This window comes from Triticum aestivum, chromosome 4A, assembly GCF_018294505.1.
Source record: "Triticum aestivum cultivar Chinese Spring chromosome 4A, IWGSC CS RefSeq v2.1, whole genome shotgun sequence".
NCBI lineage: Eukaryota > Viridiplantae > Streptophyta > Magnoliopsida > Poales > Poaceae > Triticum > Triticum aestivum.
This window is the reverse complement of record NC_057803.1, coordinates 624,505,137-624,517,555: the sequence shown is the minus strand read 5'-3', so window position 1 is coordinate 624,517,555 and position 12,419 is coordinate 624,505,137.

Here is a 12,419-nt window from a genome sequence, read left to right as displayed (position 1 = left end):
TAGATAACTGCCATGTGCTTTGTTGCTATGTTGGGGTGCAGTAGCTTAGTTTCTTGTTGCATTCTAGATGGCATCGTGCTGTTAATCGCAGAATTCTGCCATTCTTGTTTTGCTTGCCATTTGCAAACCGTGCATCCGATTCCGGTGATCTTTATATCGATTTCGACCGAAATCAACTCATATTTCCAGCGGTGTCGGGGAAACTGATCCACGAGCACCTATGGGGACCGGCGGGCCGAGCCCCTTTCGGTTCGGTGAGGGCGGAGGTCGAGCAAAGAGCGGATCAAGGCGGTGCGCACGAGCAGTTTACCCAGGTTCGGGCCGCACGGATGCGTAAAACCCTACTCCTGCTTGCTAGATTGTATTGAATTCTTGCTCGGGAGCGAGGGACGCTACCAGACCGAGCGTGAGAGTGTTTCTGGTGTCTCCAATGAGCCGAACCAACCGAACCCCTTCTACGTTGCGCATGGGCCTCCTTTTATACTCTCAAGGGGTCACCGACAGGTGGCAACGTAGACGAGAGGGGTAGAAATGGAAAAGGATGCGGTAGGTGCAGCTACCGCTACTGTAGATACAGTGCACCCTACCTAACTCTGACAGTAGGGGACAGGGGCATTGAATGCACGTCTGAGTTGTCTAAACAGTGCAAAAAGTGACCGTTAGGAGCGCCTCCGTTTGCCACGATGGCCTCCTCTTCATCTCCGCTTGCCACCGCGTACCCCTGGCTGCACAGGCATCCGCCACGCGCCCCTGAGAAAGCCTCACGGCGACTTGCGGGCGGGTGCGCTGGAGCGCGGGTATAGAGTGGCAGCTGGCCCCCGGCAAGTACCTTGCCGGGGTCGTCGTCTTGTCGCGTCCGGAAGCTTGTCGCTCGCCGGATCTTGCCGGGACGTGTGGTGCGTCGCGGCAAGTTTCTTGTGGTGCCGTGGTTGGCCTTCCCGGCAAGCTCCTCTTGCCGGGGCCTTGTCTCTTCCCGGCAAGCTCCTCTTGCCGGGGCCTTGTCTCTTCATCTTAAATAGTTTGTTCTTGAGTGGCTCCAAGGGAACCCACGGAGGACCCTGGCGGTCGTCCCGCAAGCCTTGCCGCGGGGTGCTGCAACTGCCCGTGCACAAGTTCGGGATACTAGGGTACCCCTACTCTAGTACACCGACAAGAGCCCCCGGGCCTGGGCCACACACGGTGCCGAGAGCTGTTGGGCCAGGCCCAAATCAAGGCACGGGCACGCGCGGGCCTGGGGCATGCCGAATCTAACTCCGTATCCGACGTGCCCCCCGCAACGGCACGCGTCAATCGCGGCGTCGTGGGAGAGATCGTGGGTGGTTCTTTATTCGGAAAGAGCGCAACGTCCGCCCCCTCCTCCTTATAAGCAGGGAAACAGGGGTATTTCCCCTACCTTCGCCATTCGCTGCTGCAATCTTAGAAACCTCCGCCGCCCTCCTCCGCTTCCAGAGTCGAAAGAGAGCAGCACTCCGCTCCCGTCGCCGCCGCCACCACCAGCGCCGCCGATCTCCTCCACCGCCTCCGCCATGCCTCCGAAGGCCGGAAAGGGGAAGGCCGCGAAAGCCGTGAAGTCAACCGAAGCGCAGCGGCTTGAGGCGCTGCGGAAGGAGTGGGCCACCTTCCTCCCCGAGCTCTCTGCAAAAGATCTGAGGGAGTGGTACTATCTCTTCTGGTCGACGGAGACACGGGCGCATCCGCGCACAAAGGTACTCTCCACCATCTCCTCGCGAGAAGCTCTAGTTGGCGGGTACCCTTTCTTTGCCGTGTTCTTCTACTGCAGGCTCTGCCCGCCATTCTCTGATTTCTTCTACGATATTATGAATACCTACGGGCTCCACCTCCTTGATTTCACCCCCAACGCCGTCTTGACCATGGCAGTTTTCGCCCATCTATGCGAGAACTTTGTCGGAGTCCACCCCAATGTAGCCCTCTTCCGCCACTTCTTTATGCCCCGTGTCGAGAGAGGGGAAACCCTTGCCGGTGGGATCGCCTGGATTTCGCGAACCGGCAAGAAGGAGACCTATCTGGAGGGGGAGCTCCGCAGCAAGTGGGATGAGTGGAGAGCAAACTGGTGCTGGGTTGTAGAGGAGAACTCGCAGCCATTCACCGCCCTGCGCCAAACCCCAGCAGTGCGTGGCAACGACTGGAGCGCCCTGTCCACGGACGATGACAAGCTGAAGATCGCCACCACCCGGATCTTGCGCCTTAGGCTTGCCGCGTTGACTGTAGGAGCTGTCGGCGCAGATTTCCTTCGCTGCCGCATCGCCCCTCTGCAGGCGAAGGGGAGGCCCGCCTGGGAATTTGGAGGCCCGGCAGACATCATGAGGTTGCGCCCAGGCCTTAACTTCAATTTCACTGTCATAGAGTTGGATGGGATACTCAAGGAGATCTTAAAGCACGACCCGCAGCATCCCGGGTGGTTTAGGTTGCCGGCAGGCGTTGTGCCTCTGTGCAACAATTCCTCGCGCGACCACATCTGCGCAATGATGCCGTTGTGCGACTCGCACGGGATCGCTCCAACTTGGCAAGAGCCCGCCGACGACATCGTGCAGCAGCTCTTCGACAGCCTTGTGGAGGTGGCGGTCAATGCCGACGAGAAGAAGCTCCTCACCCGCGACACCACTGATCAAGAGATGGAGCGCATCGCCACCAGGGCGGAAGAGGCGGCGGCAGCCGTAGCCGCGGGTGAATTCGGGTTCACCGTGGAGGAAGCGGACGCGGCATCAGCGACGAGTCTTGCCGAACGGGAGCGGCCCGAAGAGGAAGAAGAGCTCACCGCGCCCGACGCCGAGTCGAACGAGCCCGCCGAGGGTGCGAGCGGCCCGCCATCCCCGAGGAGCTTGCCGCAAGAAGGGCCCGCAGCGCAGCCCCCAGTGCAGCCAAGAAGGCGCCTCCGCAGGGTCGGGGATGCAGCAGGGCGGCAAGTGGGCCAACAGCCGCAGCGTCGCGCGACGCACTCTACCGCGGCAAGTATGGTTGCCGCGGGAGCGCCTCCCGCCGCAGCGACAACTGGAGCGGGGCCGTCTCAGGCTGGCGCCGCAGCCCCCGCCAAGCGGCCAAGGGATCCCACCCCTCCACCTCGTCGCGCTGGAAGTGGGCCGAACTTCGACCTCTCCGTGCTCAGTTCCGACGAGGAGGAAGAAGAAGAAGAGTAAGATTCCCTTGCTTGTTCTTGTAGTTCTTCAACTTGCTGATCTTGTCTTGCATCTGATCTGATCCACCCTGGACTCTCCTTTTCAGGACTCTGGCTCAGAGGGCGGCGAAGAGGGCCAAGTCTCAGGTGGTGATCATCCAGGACGAGCCCACTGCGACGGCAGGAGGCGCGCTCGAGACCACCTTGCCGGATCCGGCCCTTACTTCGCAGAGCAGCCCCCAGCGTAATTATATGATTTACTTTCTGCTTCTGGGTGTGCGCGGTTGCTCTCTCCTTTTGTTGATATCTGATTGCTGGTTTGTTTGTGCAGGAGCAGAACAACTTCATCAGGAGGGCGTGGTGATCACCTCCAACTCGTCGTCCGCTTCGACTACGCCGCCAAGGGCGGACTCCCCGACAAGGGAACGTTCTCCGGCAAGGGAGGAGTCTCCGGCAAAGGGGGAGTCTCCGGCAAGGGACGGCGCCAACGATCCCCCGGTGGTGGAGGTCACGGCAGCAGATCCCAGCACAGGTAGTCCTTCTTGCCCGAAAGTTTCCTTGTAGTCTTCTGCTGATTTTTCTTCTTGAATACTTGTTTGATTTCTCCTTCTTCTCTGGCCATCAGATCCACCCTCCGCGGATCCGATGGAGACTGAGGCGGGCGGTGAGGAGGACGCGCGCGGCAACACTGGTGATGCCGCGGCAGCCGAAGAAGGAGCCGGCGCTGATGTGCCCGCCGGTGACGAGGCCGCCAGGGCTGCTGCCGAGGAAGCTGGCGGGGGATCTGGCGATCGCACTGACGGCCCTGAGGCCGCAGGAGCGCCAGGCACTGCACCGACCGTCGATCCCTCCGCCGCTGCCGCAGCGGCAGGCTCCGAGGAGTCCCAGCCCGGCGTCTATCTGAAGGCCGGCGAGGGCATCTTCATCAAGCTCCCCTGGGCGTCAAGCTCCAGGGCGCCGGTGGAAGGAGAAGCTCTGGATGGGGAGGTGCTCGCCTCCGCCGGATTGTCGCTTGTCGACGCGCCGGGAAGCAGCAGCGACGAGCCTGAAGAGGAGCAGCTGCTACGGAGGCTGCTGGCACTCTACCGCGCCCGCCAAGTCAAATTGGAGTCCTGGGAAGCGCTCGTCGCGAAGGCGAGCGTGGACATAGAGAAGCGCGCGGAGGAGCTCCGGGGTCTTCGCCAAGAAGCTCTCCGGGCCTTGGTGGAGGAGCGGGAGCAGCTTGCTGAGGAGCGGAAGGCCTTCCTCCTCGAGAAGGCCGAAGCTGAAGAGCAGTAGTGGCTCACCGGCGAGAAGCTGTACGCCCGAGAAGGCGAGCTGGCTCAGCGGAAAGTGAACCTCGACAGCCACGAAGAGGAGCTTGCCGCGCGTGAGCAGGCACTTGGCGGGACGCTCCAAGAGGCAAGGGATGCGGCTGCGGCTGCCGAGGCCGCCAAGAAAGAATTGGAGGTGAAGGTAGCGCAACTGGAGGCCAATCTGAAGGCGGGTGGTGAAGAGCTCGCCGCGCTCAAGCTGGAGCGCGAGAAGGACGCCCTTGCCCACGGTGAGCTACAGGGCCGACTCGCCGAGAGGGGCAAAGAGCTGACCGCCGCCAAGGATTCCAACGCCGATCTGATGCTGAAGCTGGCCACCTTGACGGAGACGTTGGACAGCGCCAGGAAGCGAGAGGCGGACTTGAAGAAGGACATCAAGGCCAACGATGCGCTGCTGGCGAGGGCCGCCGAAACCCAGAATCTCCTCAGAGATACTGTGGCGCTCTGGACGGAGGGCCTCGTGAACATCGCCGCAGTCATCGAAGAGGAGCTGGTGCAGTTGGGGGTGGAGGGCTTCGGGTACTCCTCCGACGAGAAACTCCAACCTAGCGCCAAGCTCACTCTGTTCTTCAAGGGCGTGGCGACGGCTCTCCAGCAACTCCGGGAACGGATCCCCAAGCAGCTGGCCGACGAATTGCGCACGATTTGCGCCGGAGTTCTGGAGAAGGTGCTGATGAAGGTGGCCTTCCGCAATCCGGGCCTCCGCCTCACCAACATCCTCAGGACCTTGCCGCCAGAAGCTGATCTGGAGGAGCTCAAAGCCCTTGTCGCACCCATTGTGGACAAGGTGAGCGGGATCAAGAGGGTCGAAGGCGATCGCATAGATTAGGCCGCCTATTTCTTCTTTCCTTGTCGCTGTTTATCATGTCATGAAAACAGTCTATTAGAGCTGCGACAAGGAATTTTTGTAATATAGCTTTGTTCTATGGAATGATTGCAACGTTATTCCCTTTACTTGATCCCTCCCTTTGTATGTCTTTTTACCCTACGCTTTTAGGGGACTTGCCGGTGCAGACACCTGGGCCGCGAGCTCTGAGTGCGGGACGTCAGCAGCCTGCTGGTGGTGCTGCTACCGGCAAGAAACCTTGTCGCAACTAGTTGCGGCTCACTTAAGTTGCTGAGAGAACTCGAAACAAAGTAAGGGCGCTAGCGGCTCACTTAAGTTGCTGAGCGGACTCGAAGCAAAGTAAGGGCGCTAGCAGCTCACTTAAGTTGTTGAGCAAACTCGAAACAAAGTAAGGGCGCTACTAGCTACGAGTTGGTTCCTCCGCGCACAGGTTTTCCATACAAAGTGCGGTCGTTCAAGGGAGATAACTTAAAAAATTTAAAAAATTTGATTGCTCAAACTTTGGCAACTTAGCTTTTCTGTCGTCTGCTTCCCAGCAAGGGGAAACTCTCTTGAACGGCCTGTTCCACACCATTATCTTCTCCTCCCCCCCCCCCAGCAAACCTTGTGGGCGAGGGAACCTTCCTTCTTTTGAGAAAGAAACAGAGAAAGAAAGTAATGATATGGAGCCTTCCGGCTCGTTATTGCTTACCGGGGTCTGGTGCTGCACATAGCGTCAGATAACATATGCAAAAAGGATTACAACATAAAACTGACAAGATGTGCGGGGCACATGAGCTTTACTTATGCACGGGGTCTGCGCCCGGCTCTGTACAAAGGATTACATGCAATAGCGGCAAGACTTGTACAGAAGGTGGTTGCCGGAAAAGCTTCCGGCAACCGCGCCCTACGGGTAAAACTTACGAAGATGTTCAATGTTCCAGGAGTTGCTCACCGGAATGCCATCTTCGGTCTCAAGGCGGACAGCGCCGGGCCTAGTGAATCGTTTCACCCGATAAGGGCCTTCCCACTTCGGCGTCAACTTGTTGGAATTCTTGGCGGACTGAACACGCCGAAGAACAAGGTCGCCTTCCTCGAAGCTTCTGGCTTTAACTTTGCGGCTATGGTAGCGACGCAAAGCTTGCTGGCAGCGAGTGGCTCGCACAGCAGCCTGAAGACGGTCTTCCTCAAGGAGCAGCGCGTCATCTTGCCGCAGCTGCTCTTGCTCGAGCTCATCATAAGCGAGCACTCGAGGTGACCCGTAAACGAGTTCCGTGGGGAGAACTGCCTCTGCTCCGTAGACTAGAGCAAAAGGTGTCTGGCCAGTGGCTCGATTCGGCGTCGTCCTGATCGACCAAAGAACCACACATCTCCTCGATCCAGTTTCTTCCGCACTTGTGCAGCCTGTCGAAAGTTCTGGTCTTGAGGCCTCGCAGCACTTCAGCATTTGCCCTCTCCGCTTGACCGTTGCTTCTCGGATGAGCAATAGAAGCGAAGCAGACCTTGGCGCCAAGATCTTGGACGTACTGCATGAAGGTGCGGCTCGTAAATTGCGTGCCGTTGTCGGTGATGATCCTGTTAGGGATCCCGAAACGGCAAACAATCGACCTGAAGAACTTGACTGCTGACTGTGTTGTCACCTTCCTCACTGGTTCCACTTCCGGCCACTTTGTGAACTTGTCGATGGCGACGTACAAGAACTCAAAGCCCCCGACAGCTCGGGGAAAGGGGCCGAGGATGTCGAGCCCCCAGACCGAAAATGGCCAGGATAAAGGGATCGTCTGGAGAGCTTGAGCTGGCTGGTATATCTGCTTGGAATGGAACTGACATGCTTCACACTTGGTTACTTCTGCAGTTGCATCCTGGAGGGCTGTCGGCCAGAAGAAGCCTTGTCGGAACGCTTTGCCGGCAAGTGCTCTTGCGCCAATGTGGTGACCACATATGCCTCCGTGTATCTCTGCCAACAGCTGTTGTCCATCTTCCCGGCGAATGCACTTCAATTTCACACCGTTGAGTCTTATTCTGTAAAGTGTATTGTCGACAAACTTGTACATACTTGACTGCCGGGCTACTCTTTCCGCTTCTTCTTGCTCTTCGGGAAGCTCTCCTGTCTGAAGGAAACGGACAATCTGCTGCGCTCATGCTGGAGCTTGCGGCTCAACAACAAGGACTAAAGGCATATCTGTTGCTGTGGGATCATCCGCTTCTACGGCAAGAACCTGCGGTTCGGCCGGAGCATGATGTTCCCCGGCAAGCTTGCCGGAGCAAAACTTGTCGGGAGCGTCTGCTTCAACGGAACAAACCGAGAGGTTCGCCGGAGCAGACTGCTCCTCAGCACTCTTGGCGTCGATCTTGGGGACCTTCTTGGCGGCGGCTTCGGGAAACTCTGCCGGAAAGTAGTCACCAGAAATCAACTTCCTCTTCTTACTCTGTCCAGTTGATGGTGTTACGGATGGCTGAGTCAGCTTGAGCACAAAGGTCCCTGGTTCCACAGGTAACTTAAGTGCGGCGCACTTTGACAGGCCATCAGCAATATCGTTCTGAGCTCGTGAAACGTGCTCCATTTGCAGGCCATCAAAGTGTTCTTCTAGCTTTCTCACTTCATCGACATATGCTTCCATCAACGGACTCTGATAGCTTTTGTTAACTTGGCGGACGACCAACTGCGAGTCACCCCTGACAATGAGTTTGTTGATCCCAAGGTCTGCTGCAATTCTGAGGCCGGCAAGCAAGCCCTCATACTCCACGGTATTGTTCGTTGCTTGCTCCTTGGGAAAGTGCATCTGAACTACGTACTTGAGGTGCTCTCCGGTGGGTGCGATAAGCAGCACGCCGGCACCGGCGCCTTGCAGCGAGAAGGCACCATCAAAGTACATTATCCATTCTTTGCTTGCCTCTTTGACGGGGATGCTCGTTTCTGGAGTTTCTTCATCCGATGTTGGCGTCCACTCCGCTATGAATTCTGCCAAAGCTCTGCTCTGTATAGTTGAAGTACTCTCAAACTTGAGGCCAAAGCTTGACAGTTCCAGCGCCCACTCGATAATCCTGCCTGTTGCTTCTGGATTTTGCAATATCCTCTTCAACGGAAAGCGAGTGGCGACTGTTATCTCATGTGCTTGGAAGTAATGGCGCAGCTTTCTCGAGGCCATGAGAAGGCCGAAAAGCAATTTCTGCATGCCAGAGTACCTTGACCTAGCCCCCTGCAGAAGGGAACTGACAAAGTAAACTGGGCGCTGCACCATTTTCTTCTGCACCTCCTTGCATGCCTGCGCAGATTCATCTTTGTCGGGGCCAGAACTTGTCGGAGAAGCCCCCCGCTTGTCGCTGGACTCACTTGCCGCGGTCGCTGGCTCATCGTCTGCCTCTCTCTCCGCTACTAACGCAGCACTAACCACTTGATTGGTTGCTGCCAGATACAGCAGTAACTTTTCTCGTGGCTTAGGTGCGACAAGTATTGGAGTGGAGGACAGGTACCTCTTCAAGTCTTGCAGCGCAGCCTCCGCTTCCGGAGTCCATTTCATCGGACCTGCCTTTTTCAATATTTTGAAAAACGGCAAGGCGCGCTCTGCGGACTTAGAGATAAACCTGCTGAGAGCAGCCATGCAACCGGCAAGTCTTCGTACATCCTTGACGCGCTTTGGTGCTTCAATCTGCTCGATGGCTTTGATCTTGTCGGGATTGACTTCAATCCCCCGCTGTGACACAAAGAACCCGAGAAGCTTGCCGGAAGGGACTCCAAACACGCACTTCTCGGGATTGAGCTTGAGGTTGATCTTGCGCAGATTCGCAAAAGTTTCATCTAGGTCTTGAATCAGAGTAGCCTTGTCCTTGCTCTTAACCACTATATCATCCATGTAGGCTTCCACATTTCTGTGTATCTGGGGCTCAAAAGTGACGTGGACTACTCTTGCAAATATTGATCCAGCATTCTTCAACCCGAAGGGCATCTGTACGGAACAGTATGTGCCACATGGTGTAATGAATGCGGTTTTATCCTCATCTTCCTCTGCCATGAAGATCTGATGGTATCCTGAATATGCGTCAAGAAATGAAAGCAAATCACATCCGGCTGTGGAGTCAACAATCTGGTCAATGCGCGGCAAGGGAAATGGGTCTTTGGGACAAGCTTTATTGACATCAGTGAAGTCTATACAAAGTCTCCATTTCTCGTTGGCCTTGCGCACGACTACAGGATTGGCCAACCACGTGGGATGGAGTACTCCTCTGACAAGGCCTGCTACTTCCAGCTTCTTGATTTCTTCTGCAATAAACTCTTGGCGCTCCACTGCTTGCTTCCTGACTTTCTGCTTGACGGGCCGCGCATGGGGACAAACGGCTAGGTGGTGCTCAATCACTTTCCTGGGAACACCGGGGATGTCAGACGGTTGCCATGCAAACACGTCGACATTCGCCCGCAGGAAAGCAACGAGCGCACTTTCCTATTTGGGGTCGAGAGTGGCACTGATGGTGAAGGTACCACCAGTGCCGTCCTCCTTGGCGGACACCTTCTTGGTCTCTGGTGGAGCTGCCATTGTCTTCTTACACTTGCCGGTGGAGCTCAATGGTGCGTCCTCGACGGTACCGCAGCACTCCGAAGAGGTGCGCTTGCCGGAGTGGGCATCAGAGCTCTTGCCGGACTTGGTCTTCTTCTTCCCCCCGAGAGCTTCAGCGGCAAGTGATTTGCGATCGGCTGCAGCTGCTGCCTCCCGGTACATCTTGTGGGCACAGATAAGGGCATCTTTCTTGTCGCCAGGGACAGAGATGACACTTATCGGGCCTGGCATCTTGAGCACGTTGTATGCATAGTGAGAGGCCGCCATGAACTTGGCGAGCGCTGGACGGCCAAGGATCCCATTGTAGGGTAATGGAATGTCGGCAACGTCAAACGTGACCCTCTCAGTTCTAAAGTTCAGCTCACTGCCAAATGTGACCGGCAGCGTGATCTTTCCCTTCGGCTTGCTCCTTCCCGGACTGATTCCTTGGAACGTGCCGGTCTCTTCGAGCTCGCTGTCAGGGATCTGGAGTTTTTGGAGGACTGTGGAGGATATCAGGTTCAAGCCGGCCCCGCCGTCAACTAACATCTTTGTGACCTTGAGGTTGCGGATAGTTGGAGAAACCAACATCGGCAAGCACCCGACCGCAGTTACGCGATCAGGGTGGTCCTCAATATCAAAGATGATAGGCGTGCTGGACCATTTCAGGGGCTTGCGTGATTCTGCGGATGGCTCTGCAGCATTTACTTCCCGCATCCACAGCTTGAGTTGGCGGTGCGAAGTATGCAGAGAGGCGCCACCGTCAACGCACAGGACCTCTGTGGCTTTCTGAAATTCCTGCTCGTCGGCCTCATCATCATCCATCTCTTCGTCATCGTCGTCGTCGTCTTCATCCTTGTCGCGGCCGCGGGGAGGTCTGTCTCCTTGCCGCTGCTTGGCCTTGCCGCGGCGTCCTCCTCGGCCGGGGCGTTTCTTGCCGGCTCCTCCAGCACCTTCCTGGGCCTTCTCCTTGTCGCGTCGCTCGTACTCAGCTTTTTGAAGCTCGACAAGCTGTTCGACCTTCTTGCAGCTCTGGAGATCGTGACCCTTGGTGCGGTGGATCTTGCAATACTGCTTGCCGAAGCTGTCCTGCTTGTCGGCGGCTGCCACAGGTTGGGCCTCCTTGCCGGAGCCACCAGCTTTAGCTTCCTTGGCGCCACCTCCATTGCCGGTCTGCTCGACAGCTAGCACTTCCTTGCCCTTCTTCCTTCTGTTGTTTCGCCGCCGGCCTTTCCTTGCCGGGGCGGCATCCTCACTGTCGGATCCTCCTGCTCCTGTATTCTCTCCGGGAAGTCTCCTCCCCTCTTCAGCGCACACACACTTGTCGGCCAGGGCGTAAAGCTCGCTGACGTCTCTAATCTTACACATCGCCATCTCCTCCCTCATCCTGCGGTTCCGCACATTCTGATGGAACGCACTGATGATCGCGGCAGGGTGGACGTCTGGGATGTTGTGCTGTACACGGCTGAATCTTTGAATGTACTTGCGTAGTGGCTCTCCCTCCTTCTGGGCGAGTAGATGAAGATCGCTCTCTTGGCCATGTGGTTTGTGGCCGCCTGTAAAGGCGCCGACAAACTGATGGCACAGATCTGCCCAAGAGGAGATGGAGTTGTCCGGCAAGTGCATGAGCCAGGACCTGACGTTGGGCTTGAGCACCAGCGGGAAGTAGTTGGCAACGATCTTGTCGTCCCGCCCCCCGGCAGCCTGCACCGCGATGGTTTAGATGCTGAGGAACTCCGACGGATGTGTCTTGCCGTCATACTTCTCGGGTACATCTGGTTTGAAGTTTTTCTTGCTGGGCCACTGGACCTGCCGCAGCTCATGGGTGAACGCAGGGCAACCTACCGCGTACGGCAAGCTGCCTGGCTCCCCCGGCGCGTGCATGTCGACAGAGGGCCCAGCGCGCTGGTCGGATTGACGCCGCGCTTCTCTTCGGCGCTCGATGCGAGTACGAGCATCCTCTTATTGTCGTTCATGGAGAACTTGGCGCTGGTCGCGACGAGCTCGTGGGTCCGACGACGCGGTGGAGCCGCTGTCGGGGTGGACCCGGCGAGTCGGTGATCTTGGCCTTCGCAGTGGAGAGTGCATGGAAGTCGCACCTCCTCTGGTCTCGTTGCCATCGGCTCGCGCCTGGCAGTCCTGCCGCGGTAGGGAAGTGCTTGGTTGCCGCGCAGTGTCGCCGTTGGCGAAGCCGATGAGGCTTTGGATAGTGGCCCTCCACTCGTCGGTCTTGTCCGCCGTCGGAGGGTAGTCTAGGAGCAGCTGAGCTCGTGCCAAGGCTTCTGCTGGAGTGGTGGGCGGCGGAGGTGTACGGTGCGAGGAGCGGGACATGCTCGGACTCCTAACCACATTAGAAGGAGCAGTGTCCCGTCCAGGCAACCGTACTTCGCTCGAGCCAGCATGTTGGCGTGCATGCTGGTCTTGGACGCCACGAGACCCACCAGCTTGATCTTGGCTCAGCGGACGTATGGCGCTGCGAACGCCATGACGCTGCTGGTCCCGCGCCTCCTGAGACGGGCGCGGTACGCGCATGGACGCCGAGGCCTGTGCCGCCTTGTCCTTGGACTTGGCCGCATTGAGAGCTCCCTCGTCGACGCCCGTTCTTCCGCCGGCGT